At 34.7% G+C, this 16,298-nt stretch overlaps 1 long non-coding RNA gene across 4 annotated transcripts in view; it reads right to left on the reverse strand.

Annotated features, from left to right (window-relative positions):
• Positions 1-4,946: 4,946 nt before the first annotated feature.
• LOC137658238 (uncharacterized) overlaps positions 4,947-16,298 on the reverse strand; it is a 106,270-nt gene continuing 94,918 nt past the window's right edge. For 2 of the 4 annotated variants that reach the window (XR_011047293.1, XR_011047291.1), the window contains exons 2-3: positions 6,878-6,980; positions 4,948-5,104 (exon numbers count right to left, since the gene is read on the reverse strand). This is a non-coding gene — a long non-coding RNA (uncharacterized lncRNA). Of the gene's footprint in view, positions 5,105-6,877; positions 6,981-16,298 lie in introns of all 4 variants that reach the window. The other 2 variants (XR_011047292.1, XR_011047290.1) reach the window with 2 other exon arrangements.

Genomic DNA, 16,298 nt, shown 5'->3' on the forward strand with positions numbered 1-16,298 from the left:
TCTCTTTAGTTTCGTATCTTTTATTCTTTTGACATTTTTCCTTGGTCATCAACCACACAGGATCATCCACCTCCCTCTTCTCCATTAGCACCTTCCAATAGTTTTTTTTTTTATCTTATGCTGTACTAGGAAGTGCACATTTATAAATATTACAATTTAAAATGTATATACATCATAGTATATTTACATGAATATTTTTTTTACTTAACATATACTGTATTTACAATTGCAAATTTTACTATTCTTTTAGCAATATTTTTAAACAAAAACACATCGACTTGAGAATACTTTTATAAAAAAGTTTTAATTCTTATTTTATTCACATTAAAAGTATTTATCATTCTACTTTAATATTAGGATCTTATTCAGTTCCACGAGTCTCGTTTCCTCTATTAGAGCTGTTGCCTCCGTTATATGATAGCATATTTCCATTGCCATCTTAGCAAAAGACTAGTCTGATCCTTGAGAAACCCTAGCTGCTTCTGCCCCATCGTTATCCCTACATTAAGGGGTCGGTTGCCTGATGCACTATCTCCAATGCCTTTGATCAAAGGCATCCTCTTCACCAAACCTCTTCTCTCCATATCAACTTTCACCTTATCTCGCTATCTAATTATCAGCCTCACTCTTGATCTCCTCCTCCTTACAGGTTCCTCCCAAGCCCTCCTCACTCCCTCCCCACCATCCATCCTTAACACGTGCCCTCGCCATCTCAGTCGAGAGTAACATACGGTATTTCTGAAATTCCTTAGATAAAATTGCTACCATCTCCACTGTCATTCCGTTTAAGAAATATCTCTAAATTCTACAAGCAAGTGATATAATATATTCCTGTTGCCAGAAGTTTTCCTACAATTTTCCCCCCTAAATTGTTGCATCTTAAGCTCGTCCCCATGATCCCATTTATTTCCCCTTTTAATTTACTTAGAACTTCTACTTGTTTCCTTTTCCATTCTAATCAATACCTCTTGGACCCTTGATTACCATTGAGACTATCCTTAGAACCTCCCACTTCTTGAATTCTGAGGCTCCCTTCTCTGGTTATGCTTTCTCTTTCTTCCTGCGTGTGTTTTTAATGATACTTTTGTTATTACTCCTTCATGAATATTTAATTTTTTTTTCATATTTTACTAATATTCTTCTCCACTTCTCTATCAATTATCAAATCATCTCTTCGAATGAGCTGCTTTTACATTGTAAGAATTTTCTCAATCGTATCTGTACTTCTCATCGTTTTATAAATACAATCTCAAAACTGTCTTCCTACCAACATTCCTTTTGTGAGAGTGGGATTTGTATCACTAATTCTGATAACCTTCCTTAATGTTCTTTTCTTCTAACTTTTCTGAGACGCATTTGTGATGAGTGACTGTACTGGATTGCCTCCTTTCTAAGATATTTTTTTTTAATCTCTGCTATTCTTTAAATTGTTTTCCCCCAAAGACAACAGATATGTTTCACTCTTCCAAGAACTGATACTGATATTCTTTGAAATGTTTTCTCCAAAGACAACAGACATGTTTCCATCTTCCAAGAATATACTGATATTCTTTCGATTGTTTTGCCCCAAAGACAACAGATACGTTTCCCTCTCTAAGAACTCATACTGGTATTCTTGCAATTGTTTTCCCCAAAGACAACCAATATGTTTCCCTCTTCTAAGAACTCATACAGGTATTCTTTTCATTGTTTTCCCGCAAAGACAACCGATGTGTTCCTCTCTTCAAAGAACTCATACTGGTATTCTTTCAATTGTTTAGTCCCAAAGACAACAGACATGTTTCCCTCTTTCTAGAACTGATACTGGTATTTTTCCAATTTTTTTGTCCAAAGAAAACAGATATGCTTCCCTCTTCGAAGAACTCTTATTGGTATTCTTTCAATTTTTTGCTCCAAAGACAACATACATGTTTCCTTCTTCCAAGAACTGATACTAGTATTCTTTCAATTGTTTTGCCCCAAAGACAACAGATATGTTTCCCTCTTTAAAGAACTCATACTGTTATTCTTTGTTGTTTTGTCCAAAAGGCAACAGACATGTTTCCCTGTTCCAAGAACTGACACTGATATTCTTTCATTTGTTTTGCTTCAGAGACAACAGATATGTTTCCCTCTTCTAAGAATTCATACTGGTATTCTTGCTATTGTTTTCCCCAAAGACAACAGACATGTTTCCCTCTTCTAAGAACTTACTGGTATTCTTTCAATTGTTTTGCCGCAAAGACAACAGATATGTTTCTCTCTTCAAAGACCTCATACTGGTATTCTTTCAATTGTTTTTTCCCAAAGACAACAGACATGTTTCCTTCTTTCAAGAACTGATACTTGTATTCTTCCAATTGTTTTGTCCCAAAGAAAACAGATATGTTTCCCTCTTCCAAGAACTGATACTAGTATTCTTTCAATTGTTTTGCCCGAAAGACAACAGACATGTTTCCTTCTTTCAAGAACTGATACTTGTATTCTTCCAATTGTTTTGTCCCGAAGACAACAGATATGTTTTCCTCTTCCAATAACTGATACTGATATTCTTTGAATTGTTTTCCCCTAAGACAACAGACATGTTTCCGTCGTCCAAGAACTGATACTGGTATTCTTTAAATAGTTTTGCCCCAAAGACAACAGATATGTTTCCCTCTTCTAATAACTCGTACTGGTATTCTTTCAATAGTATTGTCCCAAAGACAATAGATATGTTTTCCTCTTCCAAGAACTGATACTGATATTCTTTGAATTGTTTTCCCCAAAGACAACAGAAATGTTTCCCTCTTCCAAGAACTGATACTGGTATTCTTTCAATTGTTTTGCCCCAAAGACAACAGATATGTTTCCCTCTTCTAAGAACTCATACTGGTATTCTTTCAATTGTTTTCCCCAAAGACAGCAGATATGTTTCCCTCTTCAAAGAACTGACATACCAAAAGTAGGGAATCATTTGTCCTCCTAATAGATTGCCTACTATGCTTAATGACATTATATTCATGCATTAGGCATTAAATTTGGTACATAGTTCTGTACTTAGCTGAGTCTCCACAAATTTAATGCAGCACATGTATATTGATAAATTTTTTCTTTATATTCAGTAACGACTTGTATTATTGTATACATTATCTATCTTTTCATCGTCCACTTTTCTTTCCACTCTTTTTAAATCAATTTCTATCCTTTGCTTTGTTATTTAATTTGCATTTATCTTTCCAGTCTATATTTATTCTTTATACCCTTATTTCCTTCCTTATTCCTTGTCTACTCAAAGTTTACACTTCCAGAAGGCTAAAATCACTGCCAGACCTTTGCTCAAGCAGCATCTATAATATTCACGTTTCCTGAATGCACAAATCTCGGGTACACACTTTCTAGATATCAGATTTTCAAGTAGTTTAAGCCATCAACGATATGGATATATGTGATAGACAAATTGGATGTACAGCTAAATGTATCTTTATCCAATTTTAAAAAGTGTTTTGACTTTTTCATATGATTTTAGACGAAACAAAATCAAGCTATATCAATGTAACGGTTGGTACTACATGAACTTAAACTGAAAAAAATTGCGCACATTTTGATTCCTATAAAGTTGCTGAATCATTTCACTTGTGTTTACTGTAGAGTTTATGCATGTAAAAGACATTCATTTGATTGACTTTTGTAAAAGTTTCTGTTGGGAAAAATACCTCAGTGAGGAATTGAAATAGGAAAATAAACAAACTATGGGGGATGTTATGAACAATCAAAATAAAATGTTTTTAGAAAATTTTCATCATTAATGCTTAATTTGTTGAGGGACAAAATAGAAGTCTGGTTAGTCAAAGTCTTAACCAAACAGTTGTACATATTTCTTTGTCCATTAGATAAATCCATATGATTGAAAATTTGAACTGCTTGAAATCCAATAAGGCATTTAGTTTCTCCATTGGGTAATAATAATTAGTCTGGGTCATGGTCTTTACTATGATAAGAAAGAGCAAATTTCAGGCTCTTTGGTAGATACAAATATATCTTGAATTATTTCTAAACTACTGACAGCTCCACTATGATTTTGGAATGTTCAAGTGAGTTCTTTTTATACCCTACCAACTATTTTCATTAAATTCATGTTAAAGTACTCCGCCACAGGCTTTACAAATTTCATGTATATTGTTATCATTCACTAGGCGCGTTTTATTTTGTGGTGTTATTATAATATCTCATGTAATTTTAATGAGTATGGTATAGGTGATGACTGCTTTCATGATGGTTTTCTATATAAAGAGACTATATATCAGTATGTCATTCGTATCCCTACTTTATTAGGAAGTGAAAATTACAAAATACTGTAGCACGAGAAATTGACATTTTCCCCAATAATGTAGCCTCCTTGTCAATTTCATTTACTATTTATCGTCCATAAATATAACTTTTGCCAATGTACTTTTTACCAGGGGTACTACAAGGTTGACACCCCTTAAGCCTGCATATTCCAGTTTGACAGCAGTATTTTGGAGCAAGCTGCTAGTTTTAAAATTTCATCAATATGTACCGAGCATAACCCACTTTATACATATTCCAGGCAGATGTAGAAAACGGCGGATGTACAGAAAGGAATGAAGTAAACTAATGCTACGTTCCGGCCGGTCGAGGAGGAGGTTCCGCTAGTAATGCAGGAAGGGTGGGACCCCCCCCCCCCCATGTATTTTTTATGTATGGAAACTATCTCCCAAAACTGGAAATATATAATAATACTACATGGCAACCTTTAGCTTCCATACTCATTTCTTGACAGTATTGGCATCCATATTTTGTCCATTTTGTACGCAAATATTTTTCACCAAGATTGTCTAATTTTGGTTAAATAAAATTTTACCATGTATTTTAGTAATTTTATTACTTGTAATATTATTTTATACATATTTGACAGACTTTCTAGCAATAACCGCCACAAAAAAAAAAAAAAAAAAAAAAAATACGAATAATAATTTTAATTTTTTTTTTATTTCCATGTTTGTGTCCAGACAAAACGTTTATTTAGCCCTGGATTACCGGCTTCTGTATTGTTTTTCTTGGGCGTCGGCGATCCTCTTGTTCTATCTGCCATCGTTTGATGTTATGGTACAACACTGATTACCTGCATAATAAGAAAATCACAATTAGTGATGCAAATATTTTTAAATCCGGATACAAATTCAAATATATTTTAGCCCCCATATCAAAACATTTTATAAGGCAACAAAAACAAGTCGGTAGCTATAGTTTTCATACGACTCAAGAAGACGAGGCTGGGAAAAACTGTTTTATGACGAGAATGAAAACAAAAGAAGCAAGGAAAACCTAATTAATTACGCCTCTTGAACAAAAAATGGGCCGGGGACAGTAAATATACTCTAGTCATATGACTATAGAATAGAAGGAGGGGCTAGAAAAACTAATATTTATAACTCGAGAATACAAGAGAGACTAGGAAAACTATTTATGCCTCGAGAATTCAAAACAAGCTGGGGGGAAAAACAAAGAGAAAAAGGCAAGACAAAACAACTGTCAGTCATAAAATTTTTTGGAAAAGGACATAAAATCAGGTTTGAAATACGCTAACATCAGATTTGAAATAAACTTAAAGCAGATTTGTATTTCAAATAAGTGAAAAAAAAGTGGTATTGCAAAGAATCAAAAGGAATTTCTCAATAAATGCCCGAGGTACAAATATCAGAAAAAAGTATATGTAAGGTTATATGAATACTGTATGTTGAGAGAGAGAGAGAGAGAGACTTTAAACCATACCGTGATACGAGAAAGGGAATAAAAAGGTAGGTAGGCAAAGAAAGTCAGGGAGATAAATAGGCAGATATTATCACATTAAAAGACATAACAGGGAAGAAAGGTTATTTCCTGCAAGTTTTATTACTCAACGATTAAAATTGTGGCCAGGAAGCTGATCACAAATAAAAACAAGAATTACAAACACAAACAGGGCCGAAAATACAACCTAATTCCAACTGCGTTGGCATAGTAATACGACTGTGCAATCTTGTGAAACTAGCATTTAAGCATAGAAATTGTTTGAGTTTTTATAATCAACCTGAATAAATCGCGTGCACTATTTTGTTCAACGTTTTGACCTATGAAAATTGAATACTTTCTGCCACTAAGAAGAATTTCGTTCAATTATTCTTGCATATTAAAGATTTTTCAGACAAGACTTTGAACTTCTACATAGTATTAAATTGGAATCAAATGCCAAGACCACTTGTATACAAATTACCTTAATATTTAAAAAAAACGAATCAACTATACTTGGTTTTGTATTGAGTATTGCAATATTAAGATAATACCCTAAATGTAATAGAAGTTGGGTGGATAGGACATGCTAATATCATCTGTTACTTCAGTTGAGCACTGACTAATGAAGGTTGCAGTACGAAGCATCACATATATTCAAAAGTTTATATTAATTATTATTATTATTATTATTATTATTATTATTATTATTATTATTATTATTATTAGCTAAGCCACAACCCTAGTTGCAAGAGCAGGATGCTAGAAGCTCAAGGGCTCTAACGGAAAAATAGCCCAGTGAGGAGAGGCAATAAGGAAAGCTACAACCCTAGTTGGAAGAGCAGGATACTATAAGCTCAAGGGCTCCAACAGGCTAAAAATATTCCAGAGAGGAGAGGAAATAAGGATATAAACAGCAAGATAAGTAACAAATAAAATTAATCTACCAATGGGTAACCCTACGCATTTGGTAAAAAATTATGGTAACGGTAGGAAAGATCTTAAACTACAATCCACTTCAGTAACCAATTGTTTAGTGTTGCGGTATTTGTAATGATCATCTGGTACTGGCAGACTTCAGTTTCGTAATAAATATCAAGAGAACATTCATTGCACACTTTCTTACCGTTTATTCAGCAGTAACAGATCCCATTCTGAGATTGTCAGTGATCCTTACACATTGAATTTTGTCACTGTAGATTTGGCTAGATCGTTCATAGCAGCCAGGCCTGTAAAACAACAGGTTATTAGTACAGTGTAAAGTGAAATTAACCCTATCCCTAAAAGAGGTATTATATTTGATATGTATTTGGATGCTAATAAGGTAGATAAATATTCATAAAATACAGGATGTCCTCAACTAACAAACATTCGACATGCAAAACATTCGGATACAAACAAATCGAACTGAAAAAACAGCAAAACAACATTTCTAATAACCTGATATCTATTTCATATGAAACCTGACTATTTATTGACATTTGTAGCTGGAAATCATAGGCATGAAATTCAGGTTAGGGCTACCCTAGGCTAAAATATAAAAAAAGAAATCCACTTACAAACTTCTTGGAACCAATTAAGTTTATAAGTTGAGAACCTTCTGCACAAAATTAATTTTTTTCACAGACATTTTGAAATTCAGTAAGCCCAGTATCAGACAAAGATTTTGGTAATCATTAATGATTTGAGTTTGGAAAAATCGTTGCCTATTGTGAAACTGGTATAAGTGTTGGGTGTACAGTACGTGCAAAGAAAAAGAAGCAGAATTGGATAAACTAAAAAAGAAAGGACTAAATTACGGAACTGATCTTTGCTAACATACTGCGTATGTATGAGGGGATAGGCTTTAAGGATGTTCTTACAACAGTCAAGTTGACTTTGGGTACCCCTACACCAGTAGGGTTTGTGGTGTCTGAATGAGAAACTGTAATAATATCTTAGGATAAAAAATTAATTTGTTCTGCTGTGGCTTTCGTAACATGATTTTTGCGTATAATGAATTACAGACAAATACATTTGAACCATCCAATATACCTAACCTAGCAGAGCAAACTTTATTTCGTATTTTGAGAATATATTTTTCGAAATACGAGGTGAAAAAATCTTTGTATGTCATTTTGTACGATGAATTTTTTTTTTTAATACAGAAATTTTCTTTTCCTGAGGTATTATTGTACTGGAATTCTCTACTGGTAAAACAGCAACAGATCTAATAGACTTAAGTTGTTGCAAACGTGACCAAAATTGCATCCATGTACTAGATGTGCAACAGGATATTGACTCAAGTCAAATTGCTCAGCTCAAAACAATCCGTAAGTTGATGTAACAAAATAGGGCATATAGAAAGACTCAAATTCTAGCTGTTTACACTAATCTTTTGACCCTGACAAAACATAGGAATCAAATGCTGTACGGTCTACATTGCCATTCTTGATATAAATAACTATTTTATGCTTAAATTAGGATACATTATTATAATTACTAAAATAATTCATCAATGATTAGTTACTTTTTTATCCATTGTAGTCATAACATGATAATTACAGGGTAGTTGCATTTGGCATTTAGATTATCATTTCAATTACAATAGGTCATAGCCTTTCTTACCCACCTAAGCTTCCAGAAAAGGGTACTTCGCTACTGCTTCCTAAAGTTTGAGCACTGACCATGACCCAGTAGTCAGCAGAGGATAAAGTTTATCATTGTACTTCATAAGATTTTCTTCGGTCTGATACAAACTAATATTTGATATCTGTGAAACCCAAAGACCCGAAGACTGGAATGTTATAATGTTTTATAATATTAAATCGATAATTATAATGATTGAATAACTGCGTTATCTCTATTACATGCTTTAGTTCACGGTGAACTTATATTTGCAAGGATTTGTTTCTGTGTTGACAAAGGAAACTATTTAGCCATCTAATTGCAATTGGAATATATGCATAATCGTATCATTGCGAAATCAAAAATATTTATCCAGGCTATACAATAAGCCAAAGTCTTGGAATAAGCTCTCACTAGACATCCGAAAGACTGAAGATATTATGGCTTTCAAGAGGAAACTGGAGACTTTCTGGCTTTTAGGTGTTTCGAAAATTTAGATTTAACAATAAACAAGCAATATGCTGAGTGAAATTCTGAATGCCTTGGAATATATACTTTAAGATTAGTTATGAAAGTCTTGTAAAGAGTTGGGTTTCCCCTGCAGTATAGGACCAGACAAGCTGCCGTTAGATAGATTAGCCGAGTTACACACACATCACACAAACACTATGGATACTAGAGGGGCACCCGGTAGAGAGTAGACCTCCGCCGCAGCAGCTTATTTCTCGACCTTTGACCTTAATATGTATTAATTGGTGTGGATTTTCATACACATGAATATGAAGGTGAATTGGACGTTTTGCTTGACTGTGACCTTGACCTGCCAAAATTTAATAATTTCCATTCTTTTACATAAGTTTCATTACTATACGGATAAAATTGTAGACAGAGCTGTTCATAAACAAACAAAAACACACAAGCACTAAAACAGGGGCGAAAACAATCTCCTCCCAAATTTGTTGGCAGAGGTAACAAGCTTATTGTAACTATGAAGATACTTCAAACTTACTTTTACTTGATTTAAGAGCCGTTTTCCTAGTCCTACGACAATGCAAGACCTAAAGTTATGGATTCTATGGTCATTTAGAGTATCCTGCGCTAATTATCAAAATCCACATCATCAGAGAACTTAAAAAAAAAAAAAAAAAGTTTCTTGAAAGCATTGATATCTTCAGTCCCTTGGATGAAAAGGACTCAATGCTCCTGCTGTCCTTAATTTCTCCAGCACGTTCCTGAACCAGCAAACCGCTTACAGTCGAAAACTTTTGAAATTTGACAAACCACACAACTCCTAAATACAGTTACTATTAAGTGTTTGAATAATGAAGGAAACCTAAAGAATATTATAATGTTTTTAGTAACAAATCCATTTCTAACGACCATTGTAGTGACATGTAGAGGAGAGGGTCGGATGGAAATCTTAAAAACGAGCCCCTCCCTCCTTATAAAGAAGTACACTGGCTAAATCCCCCGTGGAAAGGTCAACAAGCAACCAGAACTATACTCGAAGGAAATTTATCCTAAAACTTGAGGGACACTCAGCCCTGCTCAGTAGAACGCAGACTCTGCCGTGGCAGCATATTTCTCGACCCTTTGCTCGACGTTAACCTTAACATGGAATAATTGGCGTGGATATTCATACAGTCAAATATGTACCAAGTTTGAAATCTCTGTGCTAACGATGTACAAACTTATAGCTGATTACGTGAATTGGACATTTGCTTGACCGTGACCTTGACCTTCCATAATTTAATTATTTCTAGCTTTTCACTTACGAGTTAATCCCTGCAAGTTTAATTACTCTACTATTAAAATTGTGGCCAGGAAGCTGCTCGCAAACAAGCAAACGCACAAACAGGAGTAAAACATAACCTCCTTCCAACTTCGTTGGCGGAGGTTACGATCTATCTACTTCCAGCCTTTAGATGATAATGCTATATATCTAAATGTTACAAAGAATAAATGAATATAGAACTGTAATCAAAGCTCAGTTTTAAAAGCAACGAGTTGAATTATTTCCAGGTAGTCAAACTGTATACGGTTATTTATATAAGAGTCTACGCTATGATCAATAAGGTAAAATAATTAATATAGCAATAAATTTAAGATAGATGTTTTGTAGTAAAATAATCATATAAACACAAATCACGTTTTAATTGCAGTTCTTAAAAGTGCCACAAATTTGTAATTGACCACTGCAAAATGTGCACGCCATTTCATAAATGACTGAAGATAATACTTTCAAAGAAGACACCAATGATTTTCTTGTTTTCTAAGGGTTTCGATAATGTGGATTTGACAATGGATATGCAATATGCGGTGTAAAATGCTGAATGCCATGGAATGTATACGATAAAGTGAACGCGAAGGTCCTGTAAAGTGTAGGGTTCCCCTGTAATATACTTCAATTGCGGGCTGCCTCTCTGGTCCTATATATTACGTAGCAATTTTAAGATACTTCTGACGTTCGGTTCTGATAAATTGATGGATTATTGTACTGTACATATTTCAAACTCAATTCTCGCTTAAATAGCACCCAGTGTAAATTAATTAGTATAGGAGTGATCAGTGGGTCCTGTGAGTGATCCTTTCTCGGCGCCGGACCAAGGACCCCTTTCGTCAGTCTTGCTCCTCTGTTTATGTTTTATAATTTCATAAGTCGCACTTTCGGTAAATTGTAGTAGATAGAGTTACAGTAGTCAATTCTTGTGATAACAGTTTATCACAAGTTACAATGTTCATCTAGGTAATTCTTTATAAAAAAAATGTTTCTAAGTTGGTAACCAGCAGTTTTTACTACATTATAGAACCAGAAAAGCGACCCTAAAGTAAGCAAGTAAATTACGGTCTCCATTTCCTCACGAGGCACTAACTATGTACTGTGTATGGTGTTAACAAGAGGTCTTTTGTAAGAGTCAGTACCAATTCCGTAATTCCTCTCTGGACAGCTACCATCTACGATCAAAATACGAGTATACTGGCTTAGATAAAAACAATCATCTATAAAATACTGTAAATAGCACATTTCGAAGGCTACCGAGGAAGGATCGCTCCTATACCAACCAATTGATTTACACCTGTTGTCTATTAAAGCGAGAATTTAGTTTAAAATATGCACATACTGGCTTATATAAAAACAAGTACTGTATCTATTAAATACGTGTACTGTAAGTAGCACATTTTTAAGACTACCGAAAAAAGTTCACTCTTATACTAATTGATATATACTGACTGCCTATTAAAGCAATAATAGAGTTTAAAGTATGTACAATAACCCATCAAGTTATCAGAACCTGGCATCCAAAATATCCAACAGAATTGCTACAAATTGTGCAGCTAACAAATCGTTTTGACACGAGAATAGTTACAGATGGTTTCAAATTATTGGAACCTCGATACATTTTTACTGTAAGCTCTAAAGCCCTGAGATATGCATCACATGCGGGCCCCAGACTATACAATAAGTTCCCACTAGACATCCGAAAGACTGAAGATATTAAGGCTTTCAAGAGGAAACCGAAGACTTTTTATTTCTCTAAGTGCTTTGATTGTGTTGATTTGACAATGAAAGAGCAATACGCGGTGTGAAATGTTAAATGCTTTCGAACGAACATGATAAAATGACTGGGGAGGTCCTGTAGAGAGTGGGGTTTCCCTGTTGTATAGGACCAGAATAATAGCACTTAAAGTAAAGTAGTTAGAAAAGCAGGATGCTGTAGGCTCAGGGGATCCAGCAAGGAAAAATAGCCTGGTGAGGAAAGGAAACAAGGAACAAAATAAACTACAACAGAAGCAATTAACATCAAAATGAAATATCTTAAGAATAGTTACAACTTTTCATATATGAATTATAAAAACATCAAAAAACTAGAGGAAGAGAAATAAGATAGAACAATGTGACTGAGTTATACCCTCATGCAAGAGAACTCTAATTCAGGACAGTGGAAGGCAATGGTACAGAGGCTATGGCATTACCCAAGTACCAAATTTTTAAGACTCAGGTTTATCTATACCACGAGATGTCCAGCCCTATTCCGATGGCCTTTGTCGTCGATTGATTGATTGATTTGAAGTTTACTGGCATCTTGATATCTAAGGTCATTGACGCCGGCCTTTGACTTCGAAACAGTAACAGAAAACAGAAAATTAAATTGGACACAAGATTGATTCTCAAATAACACAGCGACTTTCATTTACAAAGCAGTTCGTTTAATCAGTCTTGTGCCCATTTAGGTACATTAAATAACACTATGGGTGATTCGTAAACTGTGAAAAGGCTTTCTTCAAAAGATCAAGCTTGAAGTAAATTTATCATGTTGAACCGGCTAACATAAGCTTTTTTATAGTTTATATATGAAATATATGTTTTGATGTTACTGTTTTTAGAATATTTCATTTTAACTGTCCATTATTTCCCATATCGTTTATCTATTTTCTTTCCTCACTGGGCTATTTTTCCCTGTTGGAGCCCTTGGGCTTATAGCATCTTGCTTTTCCAACTAGAATTATAGCTTAGCTAATAATAATAATAATAATAATAATAATAATAAACACCTATATATTCCTTTGCATACTTGATTCAGTGATCATTTTGACCCCTTGAAAAAAAAATCTGTCCATACTGAATAACAATGCTGGATATTTAACCAAGTTATGAGACTCCCTACCACTATACTATTTCACCTTTACCAACACCCAAGTCATCGTTGAACCTCAAACCCCAGTTTTTTCTTTGGCTTTTTAGGACGTTAACATTAGATAATCTATTTCTATATTTTATTATTATTGTTATTGTTAGTTATCATTATTGTTATTGTTATTATTATCATTATTATTATTATTGTTATTATTTGCCAACCTACGACCCTAGTTGGAAAAGCAGGATGCTATAACATGGAAAGTAGCTCAGTGACGAAAGGAAATAGAGGAATAAAGTACAAGAGAAGTTTAGGAACGTTAAAATAAATCTTTCATATGTAATCTATCTCATATTAGAGGTAATTAAAGTTTCTTCTAAAATGCCTCACAATTCTACAAGTTTAACCTTTCATAGCTTGGGCCTGGGAGTCCATTTAGCGCCGACCTGCCACTGGGAGAAAACTCCTCAGATACAATTGGAAGTAAAATTTAAGACACTTTAGTAATGCCTACAATACACCGCGCGAGATAACAGTAATTCCTAGAATAGCCCAGTGATGAATGAGAATAAAATATAATTAAATGATATGAGAAGCAATGAACAATTAAAATAAGATATTTTAAAAACAGTAACAAAATTAAAACAGGTATTTTAGAAACAGTGACAAAATCAAAACACATATTTCATATAATTATAGACTATAAAAAGACTTATGTCACCCTGTTCAACAAAAACATTTGCTGCAAGTTTGAACTTTAGAAGTTCTACCCATTCAAATAACTGATTAGGAAGATCATTCCACGCACTACCTTTAAGCTGTGCTTTGTTTAACGTATATCATGGAAATGAGTGGCGATAACATCCCGGAGTAATTAGACCAGGAAATTATATCACGGCACAAAAAGGGGACCACAATTCTGGAACCCCTTCGTTCCACCCTCTGTGACAGGGAGAACATCGTTGGATATTTGAACCTTCAAAACCCTTTGTCAAAATTCTGTGACTCAAACTTGTCCATATTGAAAATATTGGCCACGACGACCTGCAGAAAATTCAAATTGCTGTTTTCTTTTGTAGATCGCTGCTATCTGTTTGGGCATGCTTTTTGCACTCCCAAGAGAGATTAGTCCACCAAACTTTAACTGGGCTCCACTAGGTACTTGAAGAGTTGGAAGACAGAGGCCTACGTGGCTGAGAACTATGAAGCATGAAGTAGATGATGAAGGGGGAATGATTTAAAAGCTCAAGATAGAGACAACTGGCGAAATCTAACCGAGGCCCTTTGCGTCAATAGGTGTAGGAGGAGGAGGAGATGATGACGATGATTCGTCTAGATTACGCGGTTAAGTATATTCGGAATATCTTTCAAGTAATTGCATTTATATGTTATGTATACACACCCATCACTTTCACTGAGATATCATAACAGTTTGTTTGATAAATACGATAAGACGACGACATATGGAAGTTCTGATAAAGCCAACTCTTCCTATAGCCTCTAACGTATTCCTATGAATACGTTACTTAACATTGCAAATCAAAGCGACATTCTTACCATTACAAGTCAGCATAATAAATATATTTTAAATATCAGCCGATTATAGATGATAACTGCAGGACCACTCAGTAAGGCACAGACTTCCGCCGCGGCAGCTTATTTCTCAACTTTTTGCTCCACCTTGACCTTTACATTGATCTTTGACCTTAACATGTATTAATTGGTGTGGATTTTCATACACTCAGATATGAACCAAGTTTGAAGTCTCTGTGACAACGATGTCTAAACTTATGGCTGATTACGTGAATTCGAAGTTTTGTTTGACAGTGACCTTGATCTTTGACCTTGACCTTCCAAAATTTAATTGTTTCCAGTCTTTAACATAACAGTTAATCCATACAAGTTTCATTACTCTACGATTAAAATTGTGGCTAGGAAGCTGTTCACAAATAAACACACACAAACAAAGAAGGGGTAAAACAACGTCCTTCTAACTTCGTTGGCGGAGGTAATAACCTTATTAGGTAAGTCTCTTTCTAGTTTAGCGGTTCGCTTTGGTATGAAATGAACACAAACCCATTATTCAGGCCTTCATTACTTCAGAAATAGAAATTATCTATAATAGGATAAACTTGTTGGTATGACAAAACTGATATTTTTAGCAAAGTAATATCGATATGATATAAAGGCGTCAATGAACCGTATGAGAGAGAGAGAGAGAGAGAGAGAGAGAGAGAGAGAGAGAGAGAGAGAGAGAGAGAGAGAGAGAGAAAGAGAGAGAGAGAGAAAGGATTTTGGATGCCCTAAAAGACTTTTTAGTCCAATCGCGGAGACTCCATTTGTTCAGAGAGAGAGAGAGAGAGAGAGAGAGAGAGAGAGAGAGAGAGAGAGAGAGAGAGAGAGAGAGAGAGAGAGAGAGAGAGAGAGAGAGAGTATTACAGTGATGTTTGACCTTTTGAAAGACTTTTTAGTCCACCTGCAGACTCCATTTGCTCTTGTAGAGAGAGAGAGAGAGAGAGAGAGAGAGAGAGAGAGAGAGAGAGAGAGAGAGAGAGAGAGAGAGTATAAGGCACGAAGGGGATAAGAAATCTGACATGGGCCACTGAACTATAATTGCTTTAGGCACCATACGAACGAGTCATCCTTTTGGGCTCATCACGCTCGCTACAAACCACCCAAGCCAGTCAAAACAAAACATATCTCACTGGTCAGTTACCTTTACAACCAAAGCCTTGCTTACAACCAAGACCATATTGGTATTGTTTACAACGATAGTAGTCACTTAATTGGCAATGTCAAATAACTTCTGTTTACGGATGCTTGAATACCAAAAGAAAAACAAAAAGCCAATGGTATTAGGTATTTTACGTTTTCTAGAGACAGAATTTATTGTGATAAGTGGATAAACGTATGTTGCCGATCTGATGAAATCAATCCAAAATATGCATTGGTGTGTTCAACTTATTTCACACCTGAAGATTACAATGATGATATGAAATCATGATTGCTGAATACTGGGAACCCTAAAAATATGAGGTTATTGAAGAAAAACGCTGTCCCATCTATATATATACCAAAAGATGAGTTAATTCCACATAAAGTAGGTAACTGAAATCCTAACTAAGAAAAATTGCATTGCCTCCGAAATTTATGTTATATTCTCTTATTAAAAGAGCTCATTGTATAAAGGTTTGTTATTTTTCAAAGCATATGAGCCAATTCTCCTAGAATAACCTGGCGATATAATTGAAAATTCAAGAACGAATTACATCATAAGTGCATATGCGTTTGTGTTATGGATTG

This window comes from Palaemon carinicauda, chromosome 19 (genome assembly GCF_036898095.1).
Source record: "Palaemon carinicauda isolate YSFRI2023 chromosome 19, ASM3689809v2, whole genome shotgun sequence".
Taxonomy (NCBI): domain Eukaryota; kingdom Metazoa; phylum Arthropoda; class Malacostraca; order Decapoda; family Palaemonidae; genus Palaemon; species Palaemon carinicauda.